Genomic DNA, 20,027 nt, shown 5'->3' with positions numbered 1-20,027 from the left:
TTCCCCATTCACTGCAGCTAGAAGTTCATTAACTTAAGATGCACAATGCATTTGTGGAGGTGAGGCAAATACAGTCTCTTGTCATACTCCAGAACAAGCAAACTGAGCATTAGATTTCATTAGATTTTAGCACAGTTAAACAATTGGAAATGTTTATTGAGACATTTCTCATCAGTTACTGTGGTCTTTCCTCCAGGAATGGAATAATGGAAACACTCCTCATACTTTTGGCAGTTTCTATGCCCTCTTTGTTTTTTCCTGAGGGCTCTGAAGTAGCTGGTCACTTGCACATTCAAGAGACAGCCGTGTTCATCCCACCCATTGTTTTTTCGCATGACAAATTGTGTTTTGTATCCATATGTTTGTATCTGGATTTAATTTTTTTGTTTATAAAATTATGCAAATTCCAAGGCAAGCAGGGCTCTTAGATTCCTGGCAGATCACCAAGGCAGCTGTTAGTGTCGTACATGGTTGGCTTATCTAATCAAGCTATCTGTTGTTGTTTTCTGTGACAGCCCAGAGCAAGAGTAGATGTGGAACAAAGAAAATATATGAAGGGAAAAAACAGAACAAAAACCCAAATGAAAGGGGGAAAGAACAGCCAGTCACAAATTTAAAGGTATATTAAGTCCATCTATCTATCACATATAAGCCTGTTCACGCTTTAGGAGCACACTCTAGCATGACTAGGAAATAGCACTATTTTCAATGAATAGATAAGAAGAGGCTGGATTTTTCACTGCTCCCATTAGCTCTTATGGGACAAAATATGGATCCTAACCTGGGGGCATACTTGATGTTCACCTGATCTTCACCTGAGTTTACTAAGAGTAGAGATCTGGTTTAGATCCAACCACAAGGGCTCACACCTTTGTTTATTATCTTCCATAGAAGTTTATGGTTACCATTCACTTCTATGGGGGAAAGTAAGGCAAAGCCTATTCCCCATCTCTGATGGCAGATTTCTCAGCCAGGGATCCTGTGGTATATGTGGGGCAGAAAATAAACGCATGTGTGTACAGAGCATGTGGAGATGTATTCCACCCTCATTCTGAGGTTCTTGGAATATACAGGCAGACATACACAGAGCAAATAATAATAATGCCTGGCATTTCTGCTTTACCTGAGCCAAGTACACCATTCCATGATTTGTCCGGTCTGGCATTAACTGTGACTTGTCTGCATTTACTGCATCAGAGTGGTCAGATGAAGGCACCCGATAATCACCATTCAGGGTGCAATTACCTTGCATAGGCAATGCACAGAACAGCATTCAGCCTAGTTAACAACATTGGTATAGGGATTACACAGCATGGCCATCATCAGACACAGAGCTGAACATACTTAAGCTCATTCAAATCAAGGAGTTAGTTAGTCTAGCTAGCATGTTTGTATACTGCCCAAAATGCAAGTCTCTGGGCAGTTTACAATACAAATAAAGAAAAAGGTTAAAACATTACAATAATGTAAAATTTAAAACAATGTTAAAGCTATTAAAACAAACCATTAAAACAGTGAGGCGATTCACGACTGGGCAAAAGCGGGCTACGGGAGCCTAGCCCTCTTTTGCCCAATCGTCTGCCGCCATGGAAGCCGTGCAGCTCCTGGCAGCAAACCCTCCTAATTGCTCCTCCCCTTAGACGAGGTCAGCGGAGCGAGTGCTCCGCTAAACCTGTCTATTTGATCGTGTATTGCTGCAGTGCGGCTCCGTTTTGCGGCAACACACAAGGAGACCCTCGACCAGGAGGCTGAAACAAGCCTCCCCACCCTGGGGGGGGGTCTCTCCAGGATGCCCCGCACACTTGCGCAAGACGTCCTGGAACTTCCGAGGGGGGCGCATGGCCCCCGATCCCCGCAGCCTCTGGCGGCTCTGTGACGGAGCCGGCAGTTGTGTGGGCAGTTGACTGTCCAAGGGCTGCCATCTTGATCGTCTGCAGGGAGAGCTGGTTAAGTCCGCTCTCCCCGCAAACCCCATTTCTGTGAGTCTCACTGATCGGGAGACTCGCCTCAGTGAACAAATTCATCTTGACTGCCTTTTAAAAGGTTGTAAGAGATGGGGAGGCTCTTATTTCAGCAGAAAGGTGTGTTCCAAAGCCTCAGGGCAGCAACAGAGAAGGCCCGTCCCTGAGTAGCCACCAGACGAGCTGGTGGCAACTACAGACAAACCTCTCCTGATAATCTCAATGGCTGGTGGGACTCATACATTCTTGTATGCATGTTTCACTCCATGCTCAATGCTGTTTTTTGTGTGTGTTGTGCTAAAACTTTTGCAAGTGTCCTAAAATCCCAGCCCCCATCCTCATAGTGCAAGCTCAAGCACAGGGTTCTGTGGGCAGAAGCGAATGACAACAGTCTCCTGACTTCAGGAAACCTTCCCAAAGGTATCACTGGCTGCAGACCACAAGCTCTTTATCTTATGTCAATGGCTTACTGTCTTGTCCCTGTCATCTCTCATCTTTTAACCACTTTTGGTCCCCCCAAAAATTATTTGCTGTGATATCACACTGCTGTTTTCCGTGTTTCCACCATATTTGAGTCCTCCATATTTCAGCTGCTCCTACATCTTCATTATAGCTGCCGAATTGGACCTAATTTTAGCAAACAATGCCATTAATTCAGTGTCTTTGGGTCATTCTCTGTCTCAGTCTACTGGGAATGCCTCTGATAAATAATAAATAGAATAAATAATTCTTTGAGATAGAATATATAATTCGTTGGGATATTTAGAAAAGTTTGCTCTAATTGAAGCATTATTTGCTTACTTTTGTACTACTGATTTTCTTAAACACTCTCTCTCTCTCTCTCACCCCCCCCCCAAATAATAATGACTAGATTTCTCCCTGGATGAAGCTAGTATTGTGCAAAGGCTGTTCTATTGTAGTAATCAGTACTGTAATATACTAAAATAGTGGTGGTGGTGAACCAAAAAGACTATGGATGCAATTAGCTGAGTTGCGTTCATATCACTGTGGGACTCACGGGCCAATCCCAGAGGTTTCTGGTTCCCTTCAGCTGAACTGTTCTCATCCTAGTCAACATATGGCAGTCGGAGGGTGGCGGGAGGTGAGCAGGGAATCTTTAGTTTTAAAAGTAGAGTTTAAGACAGGAGTGATCTAGGGGGGAAATGGAAGAGGAAAAAGGAAAGAGGCAGGAATCAGAGTGAAAGGAAAACCAGAAGAGAAAGTGGATAGAAGAGAGAGACACATAAGCCCATTCTCAGATGGCCTATGCCCATAAAGGTATGGGAAGGAAGTGCAATCATAGCAACAGACCCCACCCTGAACCTGCACACACATTTATAAGACTATCTGCACAATCCCTATGAGTCCAAATGTCTGGATACAGATCTGAATGCACAATCCAAACGTGTGGATGCAGATCTCTAACATTTTATTCATAAAGTACCCGTTTTAATTAAAAAAAAAATTTAAGAAGAAGGACAGGTCTTTGCACACAGGCTTAAAATCTAAAGTTGTAGTTTGCACCCAGATGACTTATGACTGTTATCATCTTAGTTCTCTTTGTTACTTTTTTAATATGTTGCAGAAAAATTACTTATCCTCTATAAGTAATTGAACAGGAAGCAACTTTAACTGAGTAACAAGAGTTTGATATTTATTACTAACTAAACATAAGCTAAGAAAGCAACAAAACAAACTAACAGTCTCCTATGCAGAGAGAGAGAGAATCTCTTAGTTTGAATTCAAGGCAACAAGTGAGGAGCAAACTGTGACTCACCCCTCAAGCCAGTATATTCAAAGAGAGAAGCATGCCCTATATAAAGAACTGAGACTATGGGGCACTTCATATGACTCGTGAGAAGCGCCAGACGGGGTTTGGCGAGGAGAGTGGGCTTAGCCGGATCAGCCGCCCACACAATTACCGGTTCTGTCACAGAGCCGCTGGGGGCTGCGGGGACCGAGGACCACCCGGCCCCTGGAAGTCCCAGGATGCCCCGCGCAAACACGAGGGGCATTCTGGGGGGACCCCCGACACCAGGAGGCTGCTTGTAGCCTCCCAGTCAGGGGTCTATTCAAGTGTCGCTGCATGCTGCGGCGGCACACAATAAAAAAACCAAGGTTAACGAAGCGCTCACTTAAGGTTTAAGGGGAGGGGGAATTAGGTGGGCTAGTCACCTTGGAACCACCAGGCTTGACCCCAAGCTTGGTGGTTCCGATGATCACTAGAAAGTGGGCTAGGCTCCCTTAGCCCACTGTCTAGTGATCAGGCTCAATGTCTGTAGCAAATCGCAACATAATATACCATTGTATTCCAAACCTTTTTATATATCTATATATTCAACATTGTATTAAAAAAATTCTAATTTTTTCATTTTGTTAGTATTCATTATATTTCTATTTGCACCTCCATTCAGTGCAACAACTACCCCCTCTTCATATTCATTACAATCTAAAGTCACTATAGAGTATCTACATGGAACCTTAAACAAATACTTACAGAAAATGAGTGCAATGTTCTCCTATTGGAGTCTTTTTTAAAAAAAGAAAAAGAAGTAAAACCTTTTCTAATGTTTTCTTTTAACAAAATGAAGATCAGTAGCAAAAACCAACCAACAAAAAAGCTGCTCTCATTTTAACAGATTACAACGGCACCCAATATACCCGAGTCCTACATCTCCTCCTGCAATGCCATCATAGCATCTCTGGAACACTTGGGCAACTGTGGGCACTGAGTATGTACTAGAATTCCTCTGACTTCAACGTGAGACATTTAAGTGAATGTCTTTGAAGTTCACACCTTTTCTCTTCTGTTTTTTATTTGTGTGCACATTTCCCTTGGTATGATGAATTAACTGTGCCCCACCCCACCTTGGATGCCTGGACTGTATTTGTAAAAGCTGAGCTTTTAAAGTTACTGAAAAGTAAAGAATTTGAGGATTGAAGGAAAATTTCATTTGGGGAGGCAATGCCTCCATTTGCCTTCCTGTCGCTAGAACCCTTGCAGTACTTTTTGAAGGACACAGCATTGATGCAGCCAGGCATGCAACAAGTTGTTAGGCATATCTACTCACTTTATTTAGGATTTACTTCCAGGTAAGTGATACTGAGGATTGCAGCCTTGGTATCTGGGCCATAATGCAGTAATCTGTGTACCCTGATCTCTGGAGTAGTCTCATTTACACCCATGAGAACACTCTGGAGTAAATGGATAGTGAGCTGCAGCCTAAATTGCCTTACCAGAATGCAGCATATTTCATCCGCTTTGGCAGACATGTGCAAAGCATACAGCTTACTTGGTGTATTTTGCAGATTTCCGAGAATGTAAAGCGTGCTACTGCCATATGTCACTTAATCCCTACAGATAAAAATGTGTCCCATCTGCTTTTGTTCTTTGTTGCAGTCAGCATTGTGGCATTTGCCTACAACGGCAAGCACTTGTATAACTATCCTTCACACTAAGTTTTTAAAAATGAACTAACAGCAAAAGGGGAGAAAACATAAAAACCCCTTTTCTAAAAGGACAGATCTGTGATAACTCTTTAATCAGATCTCTCAAAAATGTTTTGGTCTTGTCTTTAGTTAAACTGTCTTTTGTCTGAATTACTTATGGAGGATTATCTTAACCTTCAGAACTTATTGTTTCTTCATTGAGACTAACCTTCAGGTCTGAGTGAAGAAGCAGACAGACAAGCAGCCTATTTTATTTCTGGGCATTAAAGTCTCAGCATTTGGCAAAGGAAAGCTGGTCCATCTGATTCCCAGTGACCAGTGTAAAGCATCACTTGAGTGTGGTGTGGTGTACAAGAAACCAAAAAAGAATGAGAGAGATGATGCAGGATATTATATCATAAGACTTAAAAAATGATAAGAGAATATAACTGCACTGGTGCAGTGGGTTGTAACTGCCAGGAAAATATTTGTGATGTAAATGAAAATGTGCATAATAATACTATTGGTAGCTGCAGTCCCTACAGAATATTTAATTTTTTCCAAGTTAATGATTATCTTACATGAAGGCCTCCAAGCTAATTAGAACACACAGATATCCTTTGGACAAAAGTAACTGAGGTTTAAGATACGTTTACAATTGCCTAAATTACAAACTGTTTATATAAGATGCAACTTTATGGCCAATCTAACTTACAAATTTATATTGGTTTTGTAACCTTTAATCATCATGGATTCCCCTCAAGGATTTGGGCAGGATAGTTTGGTACAGGTACTGAGAATTCTCTCTTATAAATCTCAATTTCTCCTTCACGGGGCTACAATTAAAGGAATTTACTATTAAAACCATATTTATCTGTAACAGGCAGCATCCAGACTAAGTCAGTTTATGGTTAAGTCCCACTGAAATTAATGGGACTCATGTTAGTCATGACCAACTTGTCTCATTGGTTTCAGTGGTGTTTAGTCAAAACTATCCAGTGTGTTTTAGATGCTCAGATTTCTGTCCAGTGAGGCTTACCCAAAGACATTAACCATTACATTAAATAACAACAACAACAAAAGCAAAGTACAATGGCACGGACTGAGATCCAGGGCAGCCTATCAGTAGTGAGCCGGGAAGATGCACCCATGTGACAGAGAACTTCCTCCATCTTGAATGTGCAGGACTTCCAGAGCCAGAGCAAATAATCAAAATTCACACACCCTGCTGCACACACTGCCTCAGCACAACTAGGGGTGTGCACAGAACTGGTTTGGTTCCGGCTTTGGCCGCACCTGGCCAAACCGATTCATGGGCTGGTTCAGGTACTCCATGCCTTAGCAGAGACCACTGTGGAGACGCAGGGACTTTGGCGGTGGGGGGGGGGCTCCTCCAAGGCCACCGCTAGCCTCCTGAAGGACAGCCTGGCCCAGACACATTGCCGGGTTCCCCTTTACAAGTATATCCCCGAACCGGCCCGTGAACCGGTTATTAGAACCGGGACTGGTCTAGTTTGAACTCAAACCGGCACCCCCCTTTGTGGGGGCTGGGCCGTTTTCAACTTGGACCGTCCAAACTGGGCCAGTTCAATTTAAACCATGGTTCGAACTGAGCCAGCCTGCACATCCCTAAGCACAGCTAGGGAAATATTTCCATCATGCAGGTGCATCTTCCTGTCATGCTCCCATTAGGCTGCGCTGAATGTCAGCCATGGTCTCCAGCCTTGTCATTACATGCTTCCTGTGTAAATGTGTAAGTTTTTCACATATGCACTCCTTTGTATGCAGTCTGGATTGATACAGTCCCAACCTAGAGCAGGGCTGGCCCATCCACAAGACAGACCGAGGAGTCTCCTAGTGCACCAATTCTCGGGGAGGCATAAACAGGTCCAGAATACAGCACTGCCAATTATTCTCCCTCTCCCTCTTGTATTGCACTCCTGAAGTATTGCACAGTGGTGTAAGAATGTAATATGAAATACTGAACCCTGCTCCTGAAAGGGCCTGCACCCCAAAACACTCAGTCTTCTTTTCTCATTGCACCTCAGTCCCCAATAAACTGCTAGTCTCATAAGCTGCACCCCACCTCTTGGATATGACATGGCATGCCTCAGCATTCATTTCCTCCCAAAATGGCCTCAGGCTGGATTTCCAAATTAACCGCAACATCTTTTCATCTCTGAAGTGTTAGAATTTTGTCCCCCTAATAGACTAAGAACTCTCTCCCACTGTATCCCCAAACCAGCATGGGTTAGTCATTTGCTGGTCATCTGAGCAGGCTGGTCATTCAACCCTACAGATGAGCAGCCTGGGTGGGTCAAGTTGAACACTTTCTGGCTGGTGGGAGTGGGGGAGTTCCAAAAACCCTAGGGCTTTGATAACTTTGTGATGTGCCCTTGCTAAACATATGAAGATATAAAAGGATATAACATAGGGTGTTCTACACACTTTACATAGCTGCACCCTTTGTCTCATTCCAGGAGCACACAAAGGATCAGGGGCAGGGAAAGGTGAGGGAAAATAGCATGCCCTCATTGAACATAGAACTGTACCAATTGTAAAAGCACAGGTTGATACCACACAGGGGCAGAGCCACCATTGGGCCAACGGGTTCAAAGAACCCGGGCCACACCCAATCAGAGGCCACGCCTCGTGGCCCCGACACGCCCCCACGTATGATGTCAGATGCAGGGGTGCACGTTTAGCTCCTGAGCAGGGGCTGTGCAGCCCATTTGGAAGCTAAACTAAGGCTGGCGCTGCGTTCCCACCGTACCCAGGAGTGGCTCGTCCCTGCTAGGGAACAGCCATTCCTGGCTGCACTGCAAACGCAGTGCTAGCCTAAGTAGCTCCTGAAGGGGCTGCCCTCAAGGCTCCGTTCAGGAGCCAGACCACGCCCCTCAGACATCAGACGCAGGGATGTGGCTAGGCCCCGCATCTGACATCAGGCGTGGGGTCAGCGGGGCCACTGCCACTGCACACAGGCCGCCAGCCGTCAGGCTCCGCCACTGCTCCCACAGTTACATTTTAAGGTAGGAGAGGGCAATCCCCACTCTCGTGCTGAAGACCACATACAATTGTTGGTCAATAACATCTATATCTCTGGATATTATGAAAGTATAAGAGATAGTCACAGCCAATGTGCAACTTGCTACCCCTGAAACAGAGTATATTTTCTACTCTGACAATGTTTTGCAACTGCCAACACCTGAAGCCAGTTTTGTTCCAGCAACTTTTAAGAGAGCTAGTGGGGTGCAGTGAGCAGAGTGTTGGACTTAGAGCAGGAAACTATTAAGCTCACTGGGTGACTCTCCACCTAACTCATCTCATAGGATTGTTGCAAGAATAAAATGAGGGGAGCGGGATTTGGGAACCACATATGCCATCCTGAGGTCCTTGGAGGAAGGGTGGGATCCTAGTTAAATGAGGTTTAACCACAGTGATCTTGTAGGGGGAGAATTTATTATTTTATTATTTATTTATTTATTCAATTTCTATAGCGCCCTTCCAAAAATGGCTCAGGGTGGTTTACACAGAGAAATAACAAACAAATAAGATGGAACCCTGTCCCCAAAGGGCTCACAATTTAAAAAGAAACATAAAAATGGCAGTTCAGTCCCCAAATAGCAGAGCAAAACTAGTTTGGTGAGAATGCAGCAAAGCAAGAGATCTTGAGACAGTTCTTTAGTACTGAAGAACTACAAGGATTTATTTAAAGAAAAGGTTACAAACAAATGTAAAAAGGCCTGCAGCTTACTTCAGCCGTAGCTCATGGCTGAAGAGAGAGACCAAAGCCAAACAGCTATCTCTGGAGAGACAAAATGGAGATTAACACTGGAAGAACCAAGAGGAGAGGAGTCCAGCACTTATATCCATGACCCAAACCACACCCAGTGGTCACAGAGCTCAAGCTGCCAGGGTCCTAGCTCCAACAGGTTAGTTCAGAATTGCTCACAAAATCTGCAGCTCCACAGGGTTCAGCAATCCTGATTAATGATTCAACCAGGACTGCCATGATTGTGAGAACACAGCCTAAGTAAATTGTGATAGTTTAAGAATCATCAAGCAGAAAAGAGTCTTCAGTGAAGTGTAATGTGGAAAATCCTCAGGCATCCATCCCTGGTTAACAAACAGATCAACAAGTACACCAAACCCTCCCTAATTACATGGATGAAATGTTGGAAAACATGAGTCAGGCCTGCTTCTGCCCAGCCTGCTTCTCCTGTGCTGCACTGTATACCCTTCAACATTTCACAAATAGGGACATTCATGAATACTTGTAATGGTAGCACTTCTATTCTCATGTTAGGGTCTATTACCCGAGTGCTATTATTCCCCACCCCACCCCACCCCCAATCCCGCACCAATTATTATACTTGGAGGGTATTTATATTCTTGGCTTTGGGTAATCATTTACTCCTTAAAATTCTGCCCTGCTATGTTCTAACAGTAAAGAGGGTGCTTGTTCTTCTTCTGCTAAGCACAGACATACTAGAAAACAGTCTGAGATCATGCACATGACCAAACAGCAAAGCTTGCGGGGAGGCCGTTGGGGGAGGCAGGCTCTTACCTGCCTTCTCCCAGCTGACCAGCAGCTGTTCTTCGCGCTGCTGATCGCGTACCCGCATGTGCAGCATGGCAGTGATTGACAGAGCCAGGAGCCGGAGGAGGATGTTCTCTGGCATCCCACCACCAGGAGCTCGGTGAATTGGGGGATTTCCGTGCCGCCGGGCACTCTAGATGCCCGGCTCTGTGGACACTCAGGTTGCAGGCAGCCCAAGCGTTCACATGACCAGGGAGTGGGGTAGGAAGCATGCCCGCACCCTCCTACCTAACTTTTAACCTGGGTTTAAAAACGGAGCTACCTGGTCAAGGATCAACCAGGATCAGGACCGAGCCCAGCATGTCTCACGACCAGCTCTACCCAGGCTACAGTTCTCCTACCAAGGTTGGACTGGCCATGAGCGTGACCTCGCAGTTGTTCTATGTGAACAACAGTTCAAAATGATCCTCACTGGCTGCAGTGTGTAATGTGGCAAGCTATGCCCTACATAGGACCTTAATGCTCATGTGTGTGCATTTCCATGCATGTGTGCCAGAGAGAAGCATGGGGCTGCGAAGGTAATGGCATTATCACAGACTTGTGGCACACCAAATGTGTTGGCCATCATTGCTTTAGAGCCGGGGTTCTCAAACTGGGTCCACAGTTACAATGACTTTAGGGCAAGGGTGCCAGAGGTTTGTGATATTGCCACTACATATGCAGCCCCAAACTTCAGAGGATACTGGGTTGCCTCGTGGTATTAATGTGTAGTCCAGTTCTGAGGCACTCAGGAATACCTGGAGTGAGTTTGAAATAAGAGGCAGATAAGAGAAACTGAGGGAGATCAGACACCTATGAGAATATAAACACTTCAAACCTGGAAAGTCAGCCTGAGAAATCTGTGAAGAAAACAGGGCAAAGGTTGCTCACTCAGCTGTGAAGCAAAATTGAGCTAATGGGCAACTGGGTGATGAATGGATTGTAAAACTAGCCTGAAGACAGGAGCGGATTAAGCTTTTTGCCGCCCATAGGCAAAAAGGCTTTTGCCACCCTTTTACCTTAAACAAAAAAGGTTTGCTTTTTTAAAAAATAAAGTAAAAGGGGAGGGGCTTTCTTCTTGCCCAATCCACCCTTGCTGCTGCAGCTGCCACTGCTCACAGAGGCGGCAAAATTTGAGGGGCAAAATTTGGCTGCTCCTCAAGTTTTGCCGCTGTAGGCGAATGCCTACTCTGCCTCTCCGTTAATCCACCACTGCCTGAAGAAGGGAAAACAGGAAGAGTGTATGGTCGTACAGTTTGTACACAGGGAGCTGAAGAAAACATGCCTCAAAGAATATCTGTTTTTTATTGCTGTTCTGAATGTTCAGTTAATGGGGATAATGCTGGGGCTAGCCTGGATTAGAGACACTCTCAGCCGGCTCTGGCACACAGTGCTTGCCATCTCCCTTTTCAGCTGACACCGACAGGCACTTAGGGGTGAAATACAGACTGCAAAACATGTTTTATACTCCTGTCTGAAACATCTGTGCCAGCATACCTGCCTATAGAGTTTGTACTGTGCCTGGAATGTCCTAACAATACGGCTTGTGTGATGTTGCTCTGCAATAGGTTTTTAGACCATTTTAAGTGTGTGTGTGTGTGTGTGTGTGTATACACAAACACACACGGTGTATATACATAGCAGTGTGTAAGCTTTGGATTTCAGACATCAGTTAATGAACTGCTACTACTACGAATATTTATACAGTATATACTGCTCTTCGACAAAATTTTCAAAAGCGGTTTACATAGAAAAATAAATAAGATGGCCCCCAGCCCCATCCGCAAAGGGCTCACAATCTAAAAAATTAAGCTAACACATGAAAGTGCAAACAAGAGCTGGAGGAAAGGGAGAGTGGTTTGCTCGCTTCTTGCTCTTGCTTGTTTCTATCGCCTAAGCTTAGCTATGTCCAATGTGCCTCGGATTAGTATTAGCAGCATGAAAGGAGGGAGGGTGGTAGATGGGGGGTGGGGGTGGGAGTTGTTTGCTTGCTTTTTGCACTTTGCTTGCTTCTGAAGCCTAAGGTTAGCCATGGCCAGCATGCCTCTGAAAGAAGTTGTCTGACTAGATGCCTTTCTGCTCCTCATCATCCTGGAAGATGGAGCTTCTTAAGTAGAGGGAGTGTCACCCACTGAACAATTTGGTCCTTTAATCTGGGAGGGAGGATTGGATTAATTGTGCCTCCATGAGAAAGTGTGGAGTGCCTTGTTCAAATACTTGTCAGTTACAATAAATGTACAGGTAGGCCTCATGGGGGGTTTCATTCCTGTAGGTAATGAGGCATTAAGTCTATGGGATAGCAGGGGTCAGGTTCCTGGACTCTTAAGAAATGTGGTAAAAACCTTTTAAAGGGAAAATGGGCCAAATAAAGTGTCCTACTGTGCTTCGTGGATCTCCTGGCATCCAGCAATGCCTCCCAAAGTCCCCAAAAGTCATGAATTTCCCCCCAATATTTTAAATTATATTTTAAGAGCCAGCGTGGTATAGTGGTTAGAGTGCTAGACTAGGACCGGCGAGACCCGAGTTCAAATCCCCATTCAGCCATGATACTAGCTGGGTGACTCTGGGCCAGTCACTTCTCTCTCAGCCTAGCCTACTTCACAGGGTTGTTGTGAAAGAAACTTAAGTATGTTGTACACCGCTCTGGGCTCCTTGGAGGAAGAGCGGGATATAAATGTGATGATGATGATGATGATGATGATGATGATGATGATGATGATGATGAAATGAGCCACAAAATGGCTTCTGCAGACAAAATGGTGATCAGAAATGACCTCCATGGTCATTTCCAGCCTTCTAGGAACCTTCGTAGCTGAAGATAAGGAGGATGGGTGTCTATTTCACCCACAGATATGCGAAACCGTGAATACAGGTTCAGTGTATAATGAGGGTTTCTCTACTACTACTACTACTACGGATATTTATATACCGCTCTTCAGTTGGGGGTGGGAGGACTGACCGTGTGTATCTTTATGAAGCTATCTGAAAGGGGGGAAAGAGGATCTTTAGGAATCTGCCTAGCTTGGGAAGCTTTCAGAGTATATAGAGGATTTGGCAAGAAGAAAAAGTAGTATCTGGCCAGATTTGCACACTAGTTTCATCCTTAATCTAAATTGCCTTTTGTTTCCCTGGCAAGTATCCAGTAACCTCTTTGGAATTCATTAGTGCCCTCACATCAGAGACCTAGCTCTCACAGGGCCAATTAAACCTGTGTCTGGGTTGTACCACAGGTGGGGAGTTACATAATTAATTCATCAGTCCATATAAAAATTAATTTCATTCATACAGAAAATAAGGAAAGGAAAGGCGAGGCTAAAACTCCTCTCCCCAACAGCGAAGAACTGCCCACACATTTTATTGAATGGACATGTGAGGGAGCAGGATCACACCCACAGATTCCGTCCCCTCTCAATGTGACCACAGCTAGACTGAGGGTTAAGCACTTGCTCATATTCATTCTGGTTAGCAATTCCTCTCTGTTCCCTTGCTTTGTCCTCCCTTTGTATCAAAATTTAGTCTATAAGTTCCTTGGGGCACAAACCTGTCCTTTTTTTAAAATGTTGCTCTGTTCGTGCCAGTACATTGATGGCATTATTATATATATTCATCATTATATTTCTGAAAAATTTCTGCAGCCAGAAAACCGAGTACTGGCATTTGGGGAAAACACTGTTACAATTTGACAAGTTGGTTTTTATGGATAGCTTAGTTTGAGGGGTCTCATTTTTTCTTTAGCTCAGTTATACTTTTTCCCCGCAGAGACCAATGTCATTAAGGAAAAGAAGAGAGAAATGATCCCAGTAAACAACGGATCTGCAGGACGGCGAGACGGGAAACCATGAAGGAGGAAATACAGACCCTTCCACATACAGCTGTAGCTGAGCCTAGTTGTCCTCCATTTTCTTACAAAGACATTCCCACATGTTGTGATACATGCACTTGAAGAGCCAGGAATACTGGGCATGATCCAGCCAGAGCAAAACTAGTCCATTGACCCTAATGAAAGTAAAGTGTGTCTTACAGTGAAATCAGCGGGATTTTGATGTCGTTTCACTGGATTGTTCCCAAAATAGATGCCATCATTTTCAGGATTCAGACTAACAATTTCTGAACAACTAGGTTTCTGATTAACACAGTGCCATATATTTATTTAACAAATAGTGAAGGATAGACTGATAGGGACAGAGCAGGAATCCTTTTCCATCCGTCTTGATCACAGTATAAGAGAGCAGTGATTAAACTGGCCAAGAAATGGATGGTCCAAAAATTCCTTAAAGAGAATTTAAAATACTAATGACTGGCTACAAGCCAGCCAGTCTCTGTGTGAGATGAATGTATGCTTAACTTTGCCTGGATCATGCCCTGTAGGCCTGTCTTGCAGAACTTGTGACTTCATAAGCTAAATGCAATCCAATTGGCAGCCCACCGATAGCTTGATCTACTCCCTGGTTTTGCTTCCTGCTTGGGACTTCAAAAAATAGGGATGGGTTGTAAAGCACCTCACAGGCTGCTGAGCTTCATTTGGCTTGATAGGCCACAAGATATCAGGCCTGCTACAAGTAGAGGGTGGTTTTCTGAATAAAACATTTGGGAGCAGGGTTGGCCCTGGAGACCCAACAGTCATATAAAGTTCCTACGTGGCTTTTGCTATTCATCAACTCCTGGGATGCTTAATACAAATCTCTCCTCCCGCCCCACCCTGCCTGCCTTTTATTATCCCTGTAGAAAAATATCTTCTTCTGGGTTTTCTCCTTCAAATATCCATTGTCTACACTTCCATTTATTTGTCCACATACTGAATGTCAATATGCTTATGACCTTTCTTTAACCTGGTCTTAAAATGTACATGGAGAAGTCAACTGTCATCTCTCAAACATCTTGTAAGACTGAAACTTCAATCTTACATTTAAAAATACCTCTCCCCACAAGACTTCCTTTGGAGCGAGGTATGTCATCCCCATTCCTTTCCTTACTCTGCCTTCGAATAAGACTGACACTAGAAAAATATTTCATTTATAAAGTAACCTACACACATTTGCATAATGATCCTTTTAGGTATTCATCTCTCTTCTTACCCACATCTTATGTTTTTCTTCAACCCCATCTGCATCTGGACCATAGAAAATGGAACTATCCTTCCAATGAATAAAAAAACTCCATGAGAATATCTACACAACCGCTCAAAAGTGGGCTAAGGGAGCTCAGCCTGCTTTCAAGTAGCCATGAGAACCGCTGGGAGCTGTGTGTCTCCTGGCGGTTAGCCAGCTTCATTCTCCCCCCTTAAATGAGGTTAGTGGAGCGAGTGCTCCACTAACCCCATTTTGACAATCATGAGTCACCATGGCGTGGCTCCATGCCGTGGCAACTCACAAAGAGACAACTGACCGGGAGGCAACTGACCGTGGCAACTGACCAGGAGGCTCCAACAAGCCTCCTGGCCTCAGAGGTCTCCTCCCCATGCACTCACATGGGGCATCCTGGGACTTCTGGGGGCCAGGTTGCCCCCAATCCCTGCCGCTCCTACCATCTCCATGATGGCTTCTTGCTCGTGTGCGGGGAGAGCGGGCTAAGCCCGTTCTCCCCACAAACCATCTCTAGGCACTTCACTGTGATCATGTGAAGTGCCTCCATATGTTCCGGAAACATGGAGAGGATGCAAGGTTGTATATTTGGGGGGGAAACAGCACTGGCAGATATGGAGTTCAAGGAGAATAGCCTGGATGGGATGTGTCCTGTATGTTTTAATTCCTGAGAAGGCGTATGGCCATTTCACAAATCTTTTTCCCCACCATGTGAAAAAGGTTTCAGACAGACAGTTATGGTAGGATCCTAATGGTACCAATTCTTATGAATAGGCTCACTGTGCAATTCTAAGAGATAAATAGGTGGTTTGCTGAATGGTGGCAGGGCAGTAGTTCCAATGGCAAACCTATTCACAAACATTAGTTCTTCCACTATACGTTAACTACCTGAAAACTGTCCTGTATATCCCATGCCAAAATTTGGACAGTAGCTTTTGACAGTTGCTGCCTCCTAGCCTAGATATTTGCCATCTATATTGAAAGAACTACACTGACTAGTTCTTTCCAGGCAAAATACAAGGTGCTGGTTATAACCTATAAAGCCCTAAATAGCTTAGGCCCAGGGTATTTTAGAGAACGTCTTCTTTGCCATGATGGTCACCGCCCATTAAGATCATCCGGAGAGGTTCATCTACAATTGCCACTGGCCCATCTGGTGGCTACTAGGGACAAGCCTTCTCCGTTGCTACTCCAAGGCTTTGGAATGTGCTCCCTGTTGAAATAAGAGCCTCCCCATCTCTGACAACTTTTAAGAAGTCAGTCAAGACACATCTGTTCACCCAGGCTTTTAATTAGGTGTACAGTTTTAATAGATAACACTTTAATATGTCTTAATTTTAAATTGTTTTAATGTTTTAATTATAAACTGCCCAGAGATGTGAGTTTTGGGTGGTATTGAAATTTGTTAAATATATAAATAAATAAGTTGTGGGTGGCAAATGGAAGGGCACCAGATAATCAAGTGCCCTCTGATGACATACTCGGGGGCCACAAGCAACCCCCATCCTCACATCCAGCACTTATTTATTTATTTATTTATTTATTTATTTATTTAATACTTTTCTATACCACCCGAAACGCAAGTTCTCTGGGCGGTTTACAAAACAATAAAAACAGCCAATAAAAGATTAAAACATTTCAACAATTAAAATTAAAAGTTAAATCTATTATTAAAACACAGTTAAAACAGTATCTAATTAAAAGCCTGGGTGAACAAATGCGTCTTGACTGCCCTTTTAAAAGTTGTCAGAGATGGGGAGGCTCTTATTTCAGCAGGAAGTGTGTTCCAAAGCCTCGGGGCAGCAACGGAGAAGGCCCGTCTCCGAGCAGCCACCAGACAAGCCGGTAGCAACTGCAGACAGACCTCTCCAGATGATCTCAGTGGGTGGTGGGGTTCATAGCAAAGAAGATGTTCTCTTAGATACCCAGGGTCCAAGAGCTGTTTAGGGCTTTACAGGTTATAACCAAAACCTTGTACTCTGCCCGGAAACTTACTGGCAGCCAGTGTAGATGTTTTAAGATAGTAGTGATATGGTCTCTCCAAGATGACCCAGAGACCAATCTGGCCACCGCATTCTGAATTAACTGCAGTTTCCGGACTACGTACAAAGGCAGTCCCACTTGTCTGTAGAGCCATGCACTGAATGCAGGGAGAGCCCCCCACCCACCCAATTAAAGACCATGGGCACAGAATTCTTAATCAATGGAGAGGCTCTCTTCCTGCATTCAGTGCTTGCCTGAGTTCTTTTACATATAAATACTACACTCAACCCCAAGGACTGGAAGCAGTGTCTAAAGAGCTTTGTCACACGTGTGTGTGTGTGTGTATTCACAAGGGTGTAACTATAATAGGGCAAGGGGAGACAGTTGTCTGGGGGCCCACTGCCTTGGGGGGGGCCCCCAGAGGCAAGTCACATGACTGACTCCCCCAGCCACACACCTGCCCGGGCTTCCTTCAGTTGTATTCATCCTCTGAAATTGATGTGAGTGTTAAGACCTGGAGCTACCAGAACAGCATGTCTTTCTCTAGTAACATTAAATGACTTGCATCATCCACAATTTACAAAACCTTTTAAAAAGTAATTGAGGATGATATTCTATTGTGGCACATAGGATATCCTATATAATAAAACCCTAAGGTACCTGCGTCCGTGTCCCTGGCGGGTGTTCTGCACATGTGCGAGGGGGGCGTGGCCTCCACGCCTCCCTGGCACCCCTCCCCTTCCCGAGGTGCGACTTGGTCTCTCCCGATCCCCCTCTGGCTGTGGCGGTTGTCGTTGGGAGGTCGCGCAGTGGCTGTTGAGGAGAGACGCAGTGGCAGTAGAGTCTGCGCTGGCGGGCGGAGGAAGCAAAAGGCGCTCTGGCAAAACATGCCCGACCGCTCGGGGAAGAGGGGCCGCGGAGCGGGCTCCCGCTGCTTCATCAGCATTGTTTTGCTGTTGCCCTGCATGGGATTATAATGGCGACAGCAACGGTGGCTGCGGCGGCCCCATGTTTTCTCCCAGCCAGGAGGAGCACTGCGCACCCAACAAGCATCCCGTCAAATACGGGGAGCTGGTGGTCCTGGGGTGAGTGGCGGCGGCTGGGGAGGGGGGCTGCTGGAGGGGAGCAGCAGCAGCAACGGCCAGGTGTTCTGCGCATGCGTGGCGCGCGCGTATGCAACAACGGTAACTACGCAAACAACTGCGTGCGCGCGTAGTTACCGTATCTGCGTCGTAGGCCCGCATAGCGGACATTCCTACACAACTCTTCTAGCGCCCATTAATGTTACGGGCTTAATGACTAGTTTATATATAAATATATAAATTTTACTATGCTTTTTGTTACCACTATTCAGCCTCATTTAAGATTTCTTTACTTCATGAGCTCAGCTCCCGTGGGGGGCAGGCATTTTAAAATCTTGTCTCTGGCCAACCTCCAACCTTGCTACACCCCTGAGAGAGAGAGAGAGAGCCCATACTGTTCAAAAATACAGATCAAATTAGACAAGAACATAAGAAGCTTTAACAAAGAGACTTAAAATAACACTAATCAGTCCTCCCATTTTTCAAGTCAGCCAAGGCCTTTCATGGTGTGGGGGAAGGCAGTTTGTGTTACAAGTACTGGGCCCAGACAAAGGATGTTGGTGATGCACATTAGGGGCAATAAATAAATAAATTCTAACCTCACATATATACTGATGGGTTCTGAATGGATGGTGACTAACCAGGAAAGAAATCTTGATGGATAGCTTGATAAAAATATTAATTCACTGTGTGGCAGCTCTGAAATAAGCAATTCCATGCTAGGGATTAATAGGAAAATGTAAGAAAATAAAGTTTCCAGTATTGTAATGCCCTTATACAAATCTATATTGTGACTGCATCTGGAATACTATGCACAGTTGTAGTTATCCATCTCTTCTTCATACAACACATAACTTATTTAGGTTTCTCTAGACCAGGGTTTCTTAACCTTGGGCCCCCAGATGTTGTTGGACTACAACTCCCAGAATCCCCAGCCACAAAGGCCATGTCTGGGGATTCTGGGAGTTGTAGTCCAACAACATCTGGGGGCCCAAGATAAAGAAACCCTGCTCTAGACTACTGCTGAATCTCCTTCCCTTGTACCAGTAGCACTTCTAACAGTAGCAGAGCGTAAAGAAGGGGTTTCCTTCTCTTTCTGTCCAGGTGGGTTTTGAGCTGCTTCCCTCCTCTTGCTGCACTGCTAGGGAAATGGATTGGGGAAGACAATGGGGGTGAAAGAGCAGATAATATCTATATCTCATGAAACCAGGTTAGGCATGAAGGACACCACATATGCCGGGGGTTTCTTGGGCCTGAAGTGAGAAAGAGTGTGTCTGTCACAGAATTACTGCACCTTGCTGAGGATACTGGGAGAAGTTGTGGATATAGTTGCCAACTAGGGACTTTTATAGAGGACATGTGACTATTTTGGGGACCAAAGGACTTTTTTCCATTATTTATTTATGTATTTATCAAATTTGTACACCACCCCAAACATTTGTCTCTGGGTGGTGAACAATAGCATAAAACAAGTTAAAACATATACAAAAACTTAAAACAATTTAACAATTTAAAAATCAACCACAGATTAAAACTTAAAAATTTTAAAAAGCTGAAAAAGCTTGGGTGAAGAGGTGACTCTTCAAATGCTTTTTAAAAATTGTCAGAGATGGGGAGGATTGTATTTCAGTAGGGAGCGCATTTCACAGTCTCAGGTTAGCAACCAAGAAGCCCATCCCCATGTAGCCACCAGACGAGTGGCAGCAACTGGAGACGGACCTCTCCAGACAACCTCCATGGGTTCATTAGGAAGAACAGAGGCTATTTTGTGGACCAAACAACTTTTTTTGCATGTGTTGTGCTGTCTGAAATTTATCAATTTAAAAAGCAGCTGGAACAAATTGTTCACTCAAAAGACTTTGCTCTCATGAGCAGTTTCTCTTCCTCTGTCTCCTTCCCCTTCCAGCATCCT

The 20,027-nt window shown here is 44.6% G+C and overlaps 1 protein-coding gene and 1 long non-coding RNA gene across 3 annotated transcripts in view; one reads left to right on the top strand and one right to left on the bottom strand.

The window, feature by feature from the left end:
* The window catches only part of LOC128343249 (uncharacterized), a 30,165-nt gene extending 16,206 nt beyond the window's left edge, over positions 1–13,959 (top strand). Inside the window, exons 2-3 of one of the 2 annotated variants that reach the window (XR_008315409.1) lie at positions 516–619; positions 13,729–13,959. This is a non-coding gene — a long non-coding RNA (uncharacterized LOC128343249). Of the gene's footprint in view, positions 1–515; positions 620–4,600; positions 4,635–13,728 lie in introns of those variants that run through there. The other variant, XR_008315410.1, reaches the window with a different exon arrangement.
* LOC128343247 (neuronal acetylcholine receptor subunit alpha-7-like) overlaps positions 1–20,027 on the bottom strand; it is a 158,539-nt gene that overhangs the window by 112,802 nt on the left and 25,710 nt on the right. The window lies entirely within an intron of this gene.

Source organism: Hemicordylus capensis, chromosome 2 (genome assembly GCF_027244095.1).
Source record: "Hemicordylus capensis ecotype Gifberg chromosome 2, rHemCap1.1.pri, whole genome shotgun sequence".
Lineage (NCBI taxonomy): Eukaryota > Metazoa > Chordata > Lepidosauria > Squamata > Cordylidae > Hemicordylus > Hemicordylus capensis.
Note: the sequence above shows the minus strand (reverse complement) of the source record. Positions and strands in the feature narration are given on the sequence as shown.